The following is a 17,272-nucleotide window of genomic DNA, read 5'->3' as shown; positions in this document are numbered from 1 at the left end:
GGAGAAGCAGGCTCCATGCAGAGAGCCCAACATGGAACTCGATCCCAGGTCTCCAGGATTAGGCCCTGGGCTGAAGTTGGCACTAAACTGCTGAGCCACCCGGGCTGCCTGAGCCATTGTGTTTAAGGCAATATTTCCTGAGCCCATCTTGGGTGATGCTACATGTGGCCAGTGGACTTCCCTCCCAGGTCAGCTGTTGCTTGAACTAGGAAAGCAGCACAAGGTATTAGGTACCTAAGGTGTCATGAAAACAGTAGGGGAGTAGAAAAAATTTTAAGTAACTTCTAAGAAAGTCAGTAAAGGGTGGCATCCCAGTTTACATGTTGCTTCACTGGGCTCTCTCCATAATTGAAAAAACTACAGTCTTTTGCCAGGAGTTTGGCATGCAAACATTTTCTAATAAAGAAAACCATAGTAGGAACTTGGATTTTGTTGCAGTATGCCAATACACTAGCAGTGTGTGTGTGTGTGTGTGTGTGTATGTGTGTGTGTATGTGTCTGTATGTGTACTGATAAAAAAAAAAACAGGAAACATCATTAGAATGCAAACACAATAGAGTTCATTTACAAGAATACCTGCTTTAAAATAACCCTACTGTTATAGGGAAACAATTTCTGGACTAATTTTTGTATGTGTGTGTGTAAAACTCTACAAACAAATAAGAAATATATTGAAGTTACTGTTAGTTTTTTTACACAGCTACCCTATGATCCCGCAATTGTACTACTGGGGATTTACCCCAAAGATACTGATGTAGTGAAACGGCAGGACACCTGCACCCCAATGTTCATAGCAGCAATGTCCACAATAGCCAAACTGTGGAAGGAGCCATGATGTTCTTCAACAGTTGAATGAATAAAGAAAATGTGGTCTATATATACAATGGAATATTACTCAGCCATCAGAAAGGACAAATACCCACCATTTGCTTCGACGTGGATGGAACTGGAGGGTATTATGCTGAGTGAAATAAGTCACTTGGAGAAAGATAATTATCATATGGTTTCACTCATATGTGAAATATAAGGAATAGTGAAAGGAGGGAAACTGAGTGGGGAAAAATTAGAGAGGAAGACAAACCATGAGAGACTCCTAATTGTGGGAAACAGGGTTATAGAATTGTGAGTGAGTGGGGGTAACCAGGTAAATGGGTGACAGGCATTAGGGAGAGCACATGGTAAGATGAACACTGGGTTTTATACTATATGTTGACAAATTGAACTTAAATGAAATTTAAAAAATACCTACATAAAACCACAACCCTTCTCAGACTCCTTTGTAGCCAGGAATAACAATGTAACTTAGTTTGGGCCCTTTAGATATAAACAGAAGGGGCTCAGATGGTATTGTAGAAGGCTCTTCAAAAGGGGGCAGACATAACCGAAATGTGTCTTTTTCATATCGCCATGTGCCATCTTTCTACTCAATTCACATTGATGCAAAACCATCTCATTGCCAGGATGACAAAAGTCTTGCACTGAAGTTAGAGCAGGAAGAAAAGCCTGGTTCTCAAGCAATAGCTCTGGGCTGCCTACACTAGGCTCTTTGTTATAGGAGAAAAAAATAAACTTACTTGTTTAGACCACTATGGCTAGGCTTCTACTAATGCAGCTAAATTCAATCCTAATTGGTAAAGATGGCTTGTGAGTAAAAGCAAAAATAGTTAACCAAATAAGCAAGAGTGATTCTGACTGTGAGTTAAATGTCTTAAGAATCATGGTGATAGAGAAAAGGAAACTTCCTTGATCTTTTTGAGTCAGTACTTTGCAAAGGGTTCTGGGTCTCTCCCTCTCCCTTCTCCCCCTTTCTTTTCCTTTTTTTCTAACATCTAACATTCTAACATGTTTTTTAGAAAATCCATCTATACATCAATCAAATAAGTATTTATTGTGCATTTGCTATGTGTCAGGCATTGTGTTGGTTCCAGGGATACAACAAATATATGATGTGGCCTCTTAGGAAGCACACGATATAATGAAAATGAGGGTATCAAAGTTGGTTATAAATAGGCTGAATTTCAAAAATGTGATTTAAAAAAACTTCTGAAATTCAAATATAGACTAAATTATTGTTTTTCAGCTGCACCAACAATTTGGAGTTTGAATTGGCTGATATATTAGTGACACAGAAGAAAAGGGGCCATGGTACTTTGTCACTGGTGATTTTGAGTTAAGGTAACATACAATCAATGTTTTTCTAAAGGAAAATAAATTAAGTAGCTGAAGATAGGCCATCTTGGAAGACATATAAATGCCACCAGTTATGCCAGGATACTTATGGAAGGCTACTCTGCTTTGGTAAATTTCCAGAGGCTCCCATCTCTACTCCACACTAACAAATATTTAACTTTGAAGGTAGTAGAATTGACTGATATCTGAAATATAACCTCCTTATACCCTGATAATGTTCTGGTGGCTACAAAACGCGATCTACAAACTTGACCGCTAGATCCTAAAATAAACATTAATTTGAGCATTGATGCATTCCTTTCCAGATATTCAGCATTTTCAATCACCTACTGTGTGCCAGAAACCACAGGTCATGAGAAAACAAAGTAGAGTAGCATGTTATTTGCTCTCAAGCTCCCGGGAGCCTGTGCCTACAAAAGCAAACAGGGAGGTAGCAGTTTCCAGAGCAGACACGTAAGATAGCTGCAGAAAGTGCATGGAGGGTTCATCAGTAGAAAGCCAAACAGTTTTAATGGTATCAGAGTACAAAAGAATCTCGTAGATAGTATAAGTCAAGCAGTACAATGAGTAAAGCTATTATTTCTCTACTTTAATATTTGGACGTTACTACAAATAGGATGAGAGAGCCCAGGTGTATAACCATACCCTGAGGTGCTGTTAGCTCTCATATACTGCAAAGTTAAAAGTTGGGCCTTTCATGGGAAGAAAGGCACTTCATCACCATCTTTGTATGATGAATGCAGTGTTTTTTGAGGTCTTTAGTCTCAGGGACCTTTGGAAGTTGTTTCCAAGTCTTTTATTTAAGTAGTAGTCCTGTGGTGTTCAGATGATAGCAATTGATTTCCACAAAAGCTTTTATGCCTTATTATTGCTTGCTCTTTAAGAAATGTGGGATGAGATAAAATGTAGATGGTGCCTTTCCAGCCATTTCATTGCTACTTTGCTTCCCACAGTGGATTGTTGTGCTTTTCTAGACAGACACAGAAAGTTGTTTTTCTCCTAATTATTTCTGCAGAGTGATAGTATCAGTTCTGTGATGTTGAGTAATGATCCCTGCTATTAAGATTTTGTGTGTATGTGTGTTTTGAAAATAATGGGACTGCTGGATGACTGCAATATTTGTTTTGTTTCACAAAAGTCACCAAGGATAGAAAAACATTTGATAGGTTAGCCAGTCCATCCCCCCACCCATTTATGCAAGTAACTTCTAACACCTGCTCTTATTATTATAAGATTTCTTATCCTTCTTTTTTACTCACAGCAAAATAACACAAGTATACTAAAACTACTCATTCTGAATGATATTTTTCCATTTGCAACAACATGGGTGACCTAGAGGGTATTATGCTAAGGGAAATAAGTCAGATGGAGAAAGACAAGTACCGTATGCTTTTGTTCATATGTGGAATTTAAAAAACAGAAAACAAATAAAAAAACAAAAAGCAGAACTAGACCTATAAATACAAAGAACAAACTAATGGTTGCTAGAGAGAAAGTAGGGGTATGGGCAAAATGAGTGAAGGGGTTTGGGAGATACAGGCTTCTATTTATAGAATGAATACATCATAAAAGTAAGAGGTATGGCATAAAGAATATAGTCAGTAAGACTTGACCAGGGAGGAGTTAAGATGATGGAAGAGTAGGAGAACCCTATGTTTGCCTTGTCTCTCAAACACAGGTAGATAATTATCAAATTCTGAACAACCAAGAAGTCAATCTGAGAAAAGAGAGAACAAAACTGCAAGTCTACAAGTAGAAAAGAGACCACCCTCTGGAAAATAGGAGGTGCAGAGATTTGGGGGAGATAAGAACTATGGGTGCTACAGAGAGGGGGGAGCCCTGCTTACAGAGACTACCACAAGGTATTATATGCAGCGGAGCACAAAAATCAGAAGTTTTAGAAGTCCATCACTACAGGGTTGTGCCTGGCTAAAGGTGCTCAGGTGGGGAAGTGAGGCAGAGACCCAAGAGTGGATACTGTGGTCTGAGGATCCCTTGGGTCACAAGGAGAATGGGTGGCATTGTTTCCAGGCATAGGAGTGGGGACTCCAGCTGAGGGCAGAGAGCCTGGGTGCCAGCTCTCTCTTTCTACCATAAACTCTGAACTGCTGAGAGGTTGTGCCACTGTTTTCCTGGCACTGGCCAGCAAAAGACAAAAGCACAGCAAGACTCTCCCCCTAAGGATCAGCACAGATCTGCACCATAGGAGTCTCCAAAATTTGAAGTTTTGAAACCTGGGTGGGCACCTGAGGTAAAACAGCTCAGACACAGGCAGGGTAAAGGCAGGGATCCCATGGAAGTTGGGGACACAAGAGGGGTGATTGTTTGCTCTTTTCACAGGGCTTCCTGAGGATTGGAGGGCACTAATTCTCACCTCTGGGGCTGGAGAACTGGGTGATGCCATTTTCACCCTATCAATGCTGAAAGTCTTCAGGGAGAAAAAGCAGTGCCACCTAGTGGAGGTCAGAGCTGCTTACACCAAGCCCTGGCCCCCTCACCCTATAGATGCATCTCCAATAGGGCAAGTTTACTTGAGAATCAGCACAGTAGGCCCCTCCCCCAGAAGACCAGCATAAACACCTCACATGCACCAAGTCTACTGATCATAGAGTGCTGCAAAGCTTCACCTCTAGGGGAAAGAGGACCTAGATTCCTTTCTATTTTTATTTTTAAATTCCTTAAAAGTTTAAAATTTTTTATTATTTTTAAAAAATTTTATATATTTTGTATTTTTATTTTATTTTTAAAATTTTTGGATCTAGCTTTTTTTTTAACAAGCACACTAAAACACACCCAGCACCTAGTTTTGTTTTTTGTTGTTTTTTCTTTGTTTGTTTGTTTCGTTTTGTTTTTTTTTTTTGACAAATGACAAGACAGAGCAATTCACCCCAAAAGAAAGAACAGGAAGTAAAATTAATAGCCAGGCCTTTAATCAATACAGATAGAAGTAAGATATTTGAACTAGAATTTAAAACAACAATTATAAGGGTTCTAGCTGGGCTTGAACAAATCATAGAAGACACTAGAGAATCCCTTACTGCAGAGATAAAAGAACTAACATCTAGTCAGGCCAAAGTTTAAAATGCTATAACTGAGATCCAAATCCAGATGGATGCTGTAACAAAGGATGCATGAAACAGAGGAATGAATCAGTGATATAGAAGATAAAAGTATGGAAAATAATGAAGCTGAAAAGAGGAAAAGGTATGGATCACAAAGGTAGACTTAGGGAACTCAGTGACTTATTAAAATGTAGTAACATTCATATCATAGGAGTACCAGAAAATGAAAAGAGAGAAGAAAGGGAAGATTTATTTGAGCAAATTATAACTGAAAACTTTCCTAATCTTGGGAAGGACACAGACTCCAAAATCCAAGAACACAGAGAACTCCCATTAAGTTCAGCAAAACCTGGCCAAGAATATCGTAGTCAAATTCAGAAAATACACAAACAAGTAAAGAATCCTAAAAGCAGCAAGGGGAAAAAAAAAGTCCTTAACTTACAAGGAAAGACAGATCAGTTCACAGCAAAGCTGTCCACAGAAATTTAGCAGGCCAGAAGAGAAGGGCAGAATAAATTCAATGTGCTGAATGGGGAAAATATGCAGCCAAGAATACTTTATCTAATAAGGCTGTCATTCAGAAAAGAAGGAGAAATCAAGTTTCTCAGACAAACAAAAAGTAAAGGACTGCATAACCACTGAACCAGCCCTGTAAGAAAGTAAGGGGGACTCTTTGAGTGAGAGGAAGAAACCCAAAAGCGACAAAATCTAGAAAGGAACAGAGAACATCACAGTAACACCAATTCTACAAGTAACACAGTGGCACTAAATTCATATCTTTCAGTAATCACTCTGAATATAAATACTCCAATCAAAAGACACAGTGTATTAGAATGGATAAAAAAATACAAGACCTATCTATATGCTGCCTATAAGAAACTCATTTTAGGCATAAAGACACATGCAGAGTGAAAATGAGAGGATGGAGAACCATATTTCATGCTAATGGACATCAAAAGAAAGCCAGAGTAGCCACACTTATATCAGACAAACCACTTTTTTTTTTAAAAGATTTTATTTATTTATTCATGAAGACACACAGAGAGAGAGAGAGGCAGAGACATAGGCAGAGGAAGATGCAGGCTCCATGCAGGGAGCCCGATGTGGGACTCGATCCCAGGTCTCCACGATCACACCCTGGGCTGAAGGCGGCGCTAAACCGCTCAGCCACCGGGGCTGCCCAGACAAACCACATTTTAAAACAAAGACTGTAACAAGAGATGAAGAAGGGCATTATATCATAATTAAGGGGTTTTCCATCAAGAAAATCTAACAATTGTAAATATTTATGCCCCCAACTTGGGAGCACCCAAATGTATAAATCAATTAATGATAAAATAAAGAAACTCATAGATAATAGTACAATTATAGTAGGGGATTTTATTTAACACCCCACTTATAGTAGTGGACAGATCATCTAAGCAGAAAATCAACAAAGAAATGACTTTGAATGACACACTAGACCAGATGGACTTAACAGATATATTCAGAATATAATATAATATCATAGTCAGAATTCTAAAGCAGCAGAATCCACATTCTTTTCAAGTGCACACAGAACATTATCCAGAATACATCATATACTGGGTCACAAATCAGCCTTCAACAAGTACAAAATGATTGAGATCATACCATGCATATTTCCATACCACAATGCTATGAAACTTGAAGTTAATCACAAGAAAAAATTTAAAAGACCACAAATACATGGAGATTAAAGAACACCCTACTAATGAATGAATGAGTGAACCAGAAATTAAAGAAGAACTAAAAAAGTATATGGAAGTAAATGAGAATAAAAGCATGACAGTCCAAAAACTTTGTGATGCAGCAAAGGTAGTCCTAAGAGAAAGTATTTTGCAATTTAGGCCTACCCTGAGGAGATAGAAAAAGAATAGTAAATAAAGCCTATATGCAGCAGAAGAAGAGAAAGTATAAAGATTAGAGAAGAAATAAGCAATATAGAAACAAAAACCCCTATCCAGACTTTTCAAAAAGAAAAGGGTCCCAAATAAATCAAATCATGAATGAAAGAGGTCACAAGCAACACCACAGAATTACAAATAATCCCAAGAGAATATTATGAAAAATTATATGCCAACAAACAGGGCAATCTAGAAGAAATGGACAAATTCTGAGAAACATACAAACTAGCAAAACTGAAACAAGAAGAAATAGAAAAATAAAATAGAAATAGAAAATGTGAACAGACCCATAACCAGCAAATAAATTGAAACAGTAATCAAAAATCTCCCAAAAAACAAAATGGGCCAGATCACTTCCCAGAGGAATTCTACCAGACATTAAAAAAAAAAGAAGTTAATATGTATTCTTCTAAAACTGTTCCAAAAAATAGAAACAGAAGGAAAACTTCCAAACTCCTTCTATGAAGTCAACATTACCTTGATTCCAAAACCAGAGAAAGACCCCACTAAAAAGAATTACAAAAAGTATCCCTGATGAACATGGATGCAAAAATTCTCAACAAGATACTAGCAAATCAAATTCAACAGAACATTAAAAGAATTGTTCACCACAATCAAGTGAGATTTATTCCTGGGCTTTAGGGGTAGTCCAGTATTCAGAAATCAATCAATGTGATACACTACATTAATAAAGGAAAGAGAGGATAGGAATCGTATGATCTCTTAATAGATGTAGAAAAAGCATTTGACAAAATACAGCATCATTTCTTGATAAAAACCCTCACAAATAGGAAGAGATGGAAATACCTCAACACTGTAAAGACCATGTATGAAAGACCCACAGCTAATATCATCCTCAGTGGGGAAAAACTGAGAGCCTTTCCCTTACAGTCAGGAATAAGACAAGGATGTCCACTCTCACCATTACTACTTAACATAGTACCAGAAGTCCTCGTTTCAGTAATCAGACAACGAAAAGAAATAAAAGGCATCCAAATCAGCAAAAAAGAAGTCAAACTTTCACTCTTTGCAAACAATATTATACTCTATGTAGAAAACCCAAAAGATTCAACCAAAGAATTGATGGAACTGATATATGAATTCAGAAAAGTCACAAGATATAAATCAATGTACAGAAATTTGTTGAAATTTCTATACAACAATAATGAAGCTGCAGAAAGAGAAATTAAGGAATGGATCCCATTTACAACTGCATTAAGAACCATAAGATACTTAGGAAGAAACCTAACCAAAGAGGTAAATGATCTGGAAATTAAAGAGGAACCAAAGAAATGGAAAAACATACTATGTATTGGAAGAACTGTGAAAATGTCTATACTACCCAAAACAATGTATACATTTAATGCAGTCCCTATCAAAATACTACCAATATGTTTCACAGAACTAGAACAAACAATCCTAAAATTTGTATGGAACCACAAAAGACCCCAAATAGCCAAAGCACTCCTGAAAAGGAAAAGCAAGGTTGGAGGTATCACAATTCCAGACTTCAAGCTGTATTACAAATCTGTAGTCTTACAGTATGATACTGGCACAAAAACAGACACATAGATCAATGGAACAGAATAGAAAACCTAGAAATGGGCCCACAACTATATGGTCAACTAATCTTTGACGAAACAGGAAAGAATACCCAATGGACAAAAGGCAGACTCTTCAACAAATGGTGTTGGGAAACTAGATAACAACATTCAGAAGAATGAAACTGGGCCACTTTCTTAAGCCACACACAACAGCGAATTAAAAAATGGACGAAAGACCCAAATGTGAGATAGGAAGCTATCAGAATCCTAAAGGAGAACACAGGCAGCAACCTTTTTGACATTAGCTGTAGCAACTTCTTACTAGACATGTCACTAGAAGCAAAGGAAACAAAAACAAATGAACTATTGGGACTTCATCAAGATAAAAGCTTCCACATAGTGAAAGAAACAATCAACAAAAGTAAAACGCAGTCTATGGAATGGGGGAAGATATTTGCAAATTACATATATGATAAAGGGTTAGTATCCAAAGTCTATAAAGAACTTATCAAACTCAACACCCTAAAAACAAATAGTCCAGTTATGAAACAGAAGACATAAATAGACACTTTTCCAAAGAAGATATCCAAATGGCTACAGACACATATAAAGGTGCTCAACATCACTCATTACCAGGGAAATACAAAACAAAATCACAATGAGATACCACCCCACACCTTTCAGAATGGCTAAAATTAACAACACAAGAAACAACAGGTGTCAGTGATGTGGAGAAAGGTGAACTCTCTCGCACTGTTGGTGGGAATGCAAACTGGTGCAGCCACTCTGGAAAACAGTATAGACATTCCTCAAAAAATTAAAAATAGAACTACCCTATGATCCAATCTGAGTGTTGATAGAGGGAGGTGGGTGGTGGATGGGCTAGATGGGTGGTAGGTATTACAGAGGGCACTTGTCATGTTGAGCACTAGGTGTTGTATGTAAGTGATGAATCAATGAATTCTACTCTTGAAACTAATATTGCACTATATGTTTAACTAGAATTAAATTAAAATTTGAAGAAAAAAAGGAATATAGTCAATGATATTGTAATAACATTGTATGGTGACAGATGATAGCTATGCTTGTAGTGAGCATAACATAATGTATAAATTGTTGGATCACTATGTTGTACACATGAAACTAGTAAAACAGGATGTGTCAACTATACCCAAATAAAAAATTAAAAATTTTAAAAAGTGTATATGAACCAACCTTTCAAATCAAAAGACATAGGAGTGACTAAATGGCTAAAAAGATAAGTAAATAAGACCCATCTACATGCTACCTATAGAGACTCACTTCAGACCTAAAGACACATCACATACAGACTGAAAATGAAAGAATGGAAGGAGATATTCATGGAAATGGAAGCCAGGAAGCCAAACAAACAAACAAACAAAAAACCCAAAAAAACAAAAAAACAAAAAACAACCCTAGAGTAACAATACTTATATCAGACAAAGTAGATGTTAAGACAAAGACCATAGCAAGAGAGAAAAGACATTACATAATGATGAAAGGCTCAGTCCAACAAGAGATTATAACAGTTGTAGATATCTATGAACCTAACACAGACACACCTAAATACACACAGCAAATATTAGCAGACATAAAAGGAGAAACTGAGAATACACAATAGTAGGGGAAGTTAAGACTGCACTTAAATTAATGGAAAGATCATCCGGACAGAAAATCAACAATGTCTTTCAGGGACATATTAGACCAGATGGACCTAAGAGATATATATAGAACATTCTATCCAAAGTTAGCAGAATACACATTATTTCCAAGGAGGTCTGGAATAGTCTTTAGGATAGGTCACATGTTAGGCCTCACACACACAAAACAAAAACAAAAACAAAACAAAACAAAACCCCAAATTACTTGTCCTGAAAAAGACTTTAGGAGAAGGCCATATCCTGGGCAGCAGGATTTTTATGGACTTAGTATACCAAGACTTTTTCCCTGGATAAGCAGCTAAACAGAATTACCACTGTGTATGACTCCCAGGACACTTTTCAATTCAAAGTCTATGTGAATGGTGACCCTGACATTGTGCAATAAATAACATATGCATGCACACATGCAGAGTCCTCACAAAAGTCACAGCTCTGAGCTAAGATACTTGAAATGTGCCCATCTTATCATTACACACTTTGAGAGTCTGCTTGTTGTCCCTAGAAAGTCAAGGTTGTATTTTAAAATTTCAAGTAAATTTTGCCTCAATTCTAACAGAAGTCTAAGATGGAAATTATGTTTTAAATTGCTTAAAACAACCATGTCAATTCAGCTTATTTATTGGATCAGCACTTTTAAAATGAATGATTTTATACCAAAAAAAGGTAAAATAAACTGCTTGCAACAGCAGAAAATTAAAACTCCCAAAAAATTCACAATGTTTTAAAATCCTGTACTTTCTTATACCTACTATACACTAAAATAGATGGGTAAACACAAACGCAACTTCTCTGATGAGGAGCCATATGCAACTTTAGGACTTGGAAATTCAGCCTGTTTTGATTTGCGAGTCCACACCTTTTAGAGTCTGTGTATGGCTACACTAATAAGCTGGCCAACGGCCACAAAATAGGTGGACAGCTTAAGAAGCACAAGTGAGCCGATTTGTGTGGGAAGGAACAATTCATGTAGAAAGGAAATAAAAATAATGTCTATATGTGATCAATATATCGTCTTTTAGAAAGCACACTCAGATTGTGAGCCTCTTTGAGTCAAACACCATCTTTAAATTCTTCATGTTCCCATGTCATTGCCCCAAATAGATCCTCAATAAATATTTCTTGTTAATCAACAAGAAATCATATCATATCGTATCATATTTGGCCCTCCCCACAACCCTGTAAGTTGAGAAATACTGCCATTTTGCAGAGGATGGAACTGAGGTTGAGTATTGACTTGCCCAAAATAATACTGTTAGCTCATGATGGAATTTGGAGAGGGAACTTACGCACCATCCATGACATGAGATACCTTCTACATGCCCACATTGACACTTTCTTCTCAATAACCAATTTCAAGGAAGAGGAAAACCAGTCCACACATATCACATTGCCTTTTCTGGTTCAAATGCCTTGTTCAGAATAAAAGCTATTTTCTAAATCTGGTAAATCTTCCTGCCAGCTTGGATTCAACTCAGATTTTAGCATGAATGAGCAAATTATAGATGGCAGTAAAAGAGTGCTTCCAGGAGGGCATTTCTTACCCACTGTATTCTATTTCTTGGAGTTCTATGTGGAAATGCTTTACAACACTTAGGAAGAGAAACTGAATAAGAAAGCCTGATTTGTAGCAGGAGCTCTGTCCTAACAAGTGTCTAATGGTTTGGTATTACTCTATCACTTGAGGCAATAATTATTTGCATTATATCAAAATAACCATACCAAGTCTTGCAGAAAGACAATAGAAAGGAGGATAAACATATTTTCTTATCTTTTGAGGGTAGCTATCATACCCGTATCATTAAATGTATACATTCACACACGTAAGAATTTGTACCACCTTACCCATGGAATCCCTTGTAATCCTGTATGAATTTTAGCAGCTTTTCTATTTCTGTTTAAAGAGGGAGGAGAAGGGGCACCTGGGTGGCTCAGTGGTTGAGTGTTGGCCCTTGGCCCAGGTTGTGACCAGGGGAACTGTGATTGATTCCTGCATTAAGCTCCCCACAGGGAGCCTGCTTCTTCCTCTGCCTCTCTGTGTGTTTTTCATGAATAAATGAATAAAATCTTAAAAAAAAAAAAAAGAGGGGGGAGGAAGGCATTGGTGTTTCGATAGAGATTGCATTGAATCTGTAGAGTACTTTAAGGAGTATTATCATCTTAACAATATTAACTCTTCCAATCAATAAACAAGGGATCAGGATTTGGATTTTAGATTGCTATAACAAAATCCCACCAACTGGGTAGTTTATGAAAAGGAATTTTTTCCTTACAGTTCTGGTGGCTTAGAAGTCCAAATTCAAGGCACTAGCATGATCACCTGGTGAAGGCTCATTTCCTAGTTCATAGCATATACCTTCTCACTGTGTCCTCACACAGTGGAGAATCTAGAGGTCTCTGCAACTTCTTTCATAAGGCACTAATGAAATTCATTCATGGGGACTCTAGTCTCATGACTTAAGTACCTCCCAAAAGGCTTATTTACTAAAATGCATTACCTTTAGGGGTTAGAATTTCAACACAGGAATTTGGGGAGGACACAAACATTCAGACCATAGTGCCTGGTCAAATTTATTCCTAAATATTTTATTCTTTGTGTTGCCATTGTAAATGATATTGTATTCTTGAATTCATTTTCAAGTTGTTCATTGCTAGGGCATAGAAATACAGTTGATTATTGAATATTGGTCTTGTATCATGCAACCTTGCTGAACTCATATGTTAGCTCTAATAGTTTTCTAGTAGATTCCTTAAGATTTTCTATTTGTAAGTTCATGTCATCACTAGATAGACATCTTTCTTCTTTGTATGTCAGCTATACTTCAATTAAAAATAAAAAGCTTCTCTAATTTAAAAAAAGATATCATTCTTCCTTTCCAATCATAATGCCTGTTATTTCTTTTTCTTTCATAAGTGTACTGACTGGAACCTCCAGTATAATGTTAGACAGAAGTGGTAAAAGCAGACATCTTGTCTTTTCCTGATCATAAAGGGGAAAGCATTTGGTCTTTCACTGTTGAATATGATATAGCTGTGGATTTTTCAAAGACTGAGGAAGATACATTCTATTCCTAGTTTGTTGAGTTTGTGTATTTTGTAAGGGTGTTAGAATTTGTCATATGCTTTTACTGTCTCTATTGAGGGGATCATTTGGGTTTTTCACTTTCATTTTATGAGTATCATATTATATTAGTTGATTTTTGTATGTTAAATCTACCTTAGATACCTGGGTTAAATTTCACTTGGTCATGATGTTTAGTGCTTTTTATACATTGTTGGATTCAACTTTTTAATATTTTCTTGAGGATTTTTACATCTATATCTATAAGGCATAGTAGCCTTTATTTTTTTCTTTTCTTGTGATGTCTCTGGTTGGTTTTAGAATCTGCCTTCACAGAATGAGTTGGAAACTGTTTTCACTTCATTTTCTTCCTCCTCCTTCTCCTGCTTCTTCCTCTAGAAGGATTTGATAAAGATTTGTGTTAATTCTTTAAATGTCTGGTGGAATTTACCAATGAAGCCAACAGGTCCTGGACTTTTCTTTGTTGGACATTTTGTGGATCAAGGGATTTATAGGCAGAGAAAACAGTAAGATGCAATAGGATTTGACTGGTTTTTCAAAAAGATAAAGTCAAGCTAACAGGAACTGAAATGACTCCCTATTGCCTGACTGTTAAAATTAATCTCAAATAAATAGTGCTAGAAAAACTGGATGACTGAATGTATAAGAATGAAACTGGGGAATCCCTGGGTGGCACAGCGGTTTAGCGCCTGCCTTTGGCCCAGGGCGCGATCCTGGAGACCCGGGATCGAGTTCCACGTCGGGCTCCCGGTGCATGGAGCCTGCTTCTCCCTCTGCCTATGTCTCTGCCTCTTTCTCTCTGTCTCTGTGTGTGACTATCATAAATAAATAAAAATTAAAAAAAAAAGAATGAAACTGGACCACTTGTTAACACCACACATAAAAGTAAACTCAAAATGGAATAAATACTTAAATATGAAACCTGAAACCATAAAAATCCTAAAAGAGAACACAGGCAGTAATTTCACTGACATAGGCCATAGCAACATTTTTCTACATACATCTAAGGCAAGGTAAACAAAAGCAAAAATTAATTTTTGGGACTACATCAAAATAAAAAGCTTTTGCAAAGCAAACGAAAACATAGACAAAAAAGGGCAACCTACTGAATGGAAGAAGATATTCATAAATGATATATCTGATAAAGGGCTAATATCCAAAATATATAAAGAACTTAACACCAAAATGCCCACAAACAATCCAATTTAAAAATTGGCAGAGGACCTAAATAGACCTTTTTCCAAAGAAGATATACAGATGGACAACAGACACATGAAAAGATGCTCAGCATCATTCATCAAATGCAAATCAAAATATCACCTTATGCTTGTTAATATGTCTAAAATCAAAATGATAAGAAATAACATGTACTAGTGAAGATGTGGAGAAAAAGGAATCCTAATACACTGTTGGTAGGAATGTAATTAGTACAGCCACTGTGGAAAATAGTATAAAGTTATCATATGATCCAATAATTCCACAATTGGGTATTTACCCAAAGAAAACAATAACACTAATTCAAGAAGATATATGCACCTCTCCCTATGTTTATTGCAGCATTATTTACAATAGCCAAAATATGGAAGCAACCTAAGTATCCATCAGTAGGTTAATGGACAAGGAAGATGTGATGCACACATGCAAGTGTGCATGCACAATGGAATATTACATAGCCATAAAAAGGATGAGATTGTGCCGTTTGAGATAACATGGATGGACTTAGAGGGTAGTATGCTAAATGAAATAGGTCAGACTGAGAAAGACAAATACCATATACTTTTACTCATATGTGAAATCTTCAGAACAAAAAATGAACAAACAAACAAAGAGCAGAATCAGATCCATAAATACAGAGTACAAACTGATGGTGGCCAGAGGTGAGGTGTTTAGGGGAATGGGCAAAGTGGGTGAAGGGGAGTGGGAGATTGAGACTTCCAGTTATGGAATGAATAGAATAAGTCAATGGAATAAAAGTAATAAAAGGTAGCATAGTGAACAGATTATAATCAACGATATTATAATAGCGATGTACGGGGACAGATGGTAGCTACACCTGTGTTGAATATAGATAGCATAATGGATAAACTTGTCTAATCACTATGTTGTACACCTGAAACTAATGTAATATTGTGTGTCAACTATATTCAAATATGTAATCAATCAATCAGTCTTAGTTTAGTTTGTGACTCCTCCTAACATGGAACTTGATTAACGTATCCAGCTTCATTCATCTCTTGCTATAACTTCTGTCACACTATACGATCATCTAGGATGAAGAAATGATAATAATATTTATTCTTTTGCAGGCCCTATGGTAATCTCAATTAACCATTATGTTCAGTTTCCAGAAATAAAGCCTCTCTCACTTTATCACTTTGTTCATGAAACTACCATTCGCCAGAATAAACTATGCCTTTATTCATCCCTGCTCCCTCCTTGCCTCAGTTTTGTGCAACTGACAAATATCTACTCATTATTAATAACTTACTTCAAGTTTCACCTGCACAATGAAAACATTTTTATGTCCCTAAATAAAATATCAGTGAAGAACATTTAAGAAATACGGATATTTTTTCTTAATTTGCTTCTCTTGTGTACTATAAGTCCTTTGATTGTAGAAACCATTTTTATTCAGCTCTTTATCCCAAATCTAGCAAAGTGCCTGTCACATAGTAGACATTCAATAAATATTTGTTGAATTAATAGATAGCCCCAGCTATCCTGAGTTTCCCTCAGCATTTCATATTGTCAAGATGTTATTATAGTTCTCTGTGCTTCTAACAGCATCTAGTGTGACACTGATAAATGTTCATTGAAGTTAACTCAGCTGAATGACAAATTAATATTATAATATCAGCAGCACATTTTGAACCCTACAGTAAAAAGGCACCATAAAAGCCTCAAAGCAGCTGTAAAAAATAGAAATGGTAAAAATCTATTTGGATGGCATTTCTTTTTGAAGATACAAAACAATTCTGTTGTGTTTTGAAACATAATTACACTTGAAGATTTCTGAGTAACAGAGCTGTGTTTGGGGATTCTGGTGATCATAACAGCACTGCTTGATACTAGGGAGGGGAACCCATTTTAGAAGCTTTTCAATGACAAGCTTTGTTTTCTGTATCTGGAAGCAATCCCCAGAGCCATTTACTTAAATGCCTTGGAATATGAGAAAGTCAGTAGCATTGTGGGATCCTCAAAGGGAGGAGCACATTTCGAGTTTTTTATATTGTCCTGTCACAAGGCAAAGGTGAACATGTGGAGTGGCAGCATTGTCTGTAATAGCAGTACATCAACCGCCACCCAGGCAAGGTCTGTGCTTTTTAATGTTGACATTCAAGGTCTCTATCAGTCAGAGTTCTCCAGAGAAATGACAACAACAACACACACACACACACACACGCACACACACAAACACACACAGAACATGTATTTTAAGGAATTGCTCACAGGATTGTGGGGGCTAGCAAGTCTAAAATTTGTAGGTCAGGCTGACAGGCTAGAAACTCAGGCTGGAGTTGATGTTGCAGCCTTGAGTCTAAAAGAGCATGCTGAAACTCAAGCAGGTGTTAGTCTTGAGGCAGAATTTCATCTTCTCTGGGAAACCTGTTTTTTAAGGCCTTCAATTAAGTTGATGAGGCCCCACTCATATTATTGAGGTAATCTTTACTTAACTGATTTTTGACTTCAGTCAACAGAACGCCTTCCCAGAGACACAAAGATTAGCATTTGGTTAGATACTAAACACTGTAGCCTAACCAACTTAACACATAAAATATAATCATAAGGT

The 17,272-nt window shown here is 36.8% G+C and overlaps 1 protein-coding gene across 4 annotated transcripts in view; it reads left to right on the top strand.

Annotated features, from left to right (window-relative positions):
• Window positions 1-17,272, top strand: part of PDE4B (phosphodiesterase 4B) — a 542,476-nt gene that overhangs the window by 319,810 nt on the left and 205,394 nt on the right. The gene's annotated exons all lie outside the window — the stretch shown is intronic.

The sequence above is a fragment of the Canis lupus genome, chromosome 5, assembly GCF_011100685.1.
Source record: "Canis lupus familiaris isolate Mischka breed German Shepherd chromosome 5, alternate assembly UU_Cfam_GSD_1.0, whole genome shotgun sequence".
Classification (NCBI taxonomy): domain Eukaryota; kingdom Metazoa; phylum Chordata; class Mammalia; order Carnivora; family Canidae; genus Canis; species Canis lupus.
Note: the sequence above shows the minus strand (reverse complement) of the source record. Positions and strands in the feature narration are given on the sequence as shown.